The following is a 1016-nucleotide window of genomic DNA, read 5'->3' on the forward strand; positions in this document are numbered from 1 at the left end:
ATATATATATATATATAGCTCTGTGTTTGTGTACACATATTTCGCTTAGGCATAGCGATACTGACTTTTGTCACTGTAATTTTTTTATACGAGGGGAAGACAAAAGTTATCCGCAATTCACCATAACATATCTTTATTACTGCCACACTGCCTTCTGCGCATGCGTGCTTAAAGTTGGTGCTATTGTGGTCACGTGATTGAAGTTTGGGCCTGATAACGCCATTTTTCTTTCTGGCTTTACAGCGTAAGCATGACCGGCCAAGTGTGACGCCCGAATAGGGAGCAGGATGCTCGTCAACCTCCACCACAGACGAGAAGATTCAGCAAGATCGAGAGATGGTAATGGTGAACCGGCAAGTTATCATCGATGAGGTAGCTCGTTCTCAGCAGATTAGTCATGGTTCTGCTCATCAAATCATCCACGATGAGCTCGGCTTCCATAAAGTCTGTGCAAGATGGGTGCTCTACTGTAGAGCAAAAGCTCAAACGTCTTGAGTTCTGCCAACGTTTACTCGATCACTACAACAATAAGGGCGAGGAATTTCTTAAGCAGAATAGTCACAGGAGATGAAATGTAGGTCCATCGTTATGAGGCAGAATCTAAAAGACAGAGTATTGAGTGGAAACATCCTGGCTCACCAGCGACGAAGAAATTCAAGACTCAGGCTTTCGCGGGAAAGGTGATGCTATGCCTTTTTTGGGGACTCGCCTATACTGGAAGGCTAGCTGTAAAAGGGGTGACCGATCAACAATGCAAGATACAATACTTTGCTGGCCAACAAAATGAAACCAGTAATTCGCATCAAGCACCGAAGCCTATTGTCGAAGAAAATGTTGTTGTTGCATGACAATGCACGCCCACCACGGGCGCCGAGACTGTTGAGACTATTAACCAATTGAGGTGCTGGGACACTCTACCTACAGCCCAGATCTCACCCATTCCGACTATCATATCTTTGGAGCGCTCAAAGATGGTTTGCGAGGTCGTCGATTTCCTACGGATGAAGATGTGAAGG

This window comes from Octopus bimaculoides, chromosome 3, assembly GCF_001194135.2.
Source record: "Octopus bimaculoides isolate UCB-OBI-ISO-001 chromosome 3, ASM119413v2, whole genome shotgun sequence".
NCBI lineage: Eukaryota > Metazoa > Mollusca > Cephalopoda > Octopoda > Octopodidae > Octopus > Octopus bimaculoides.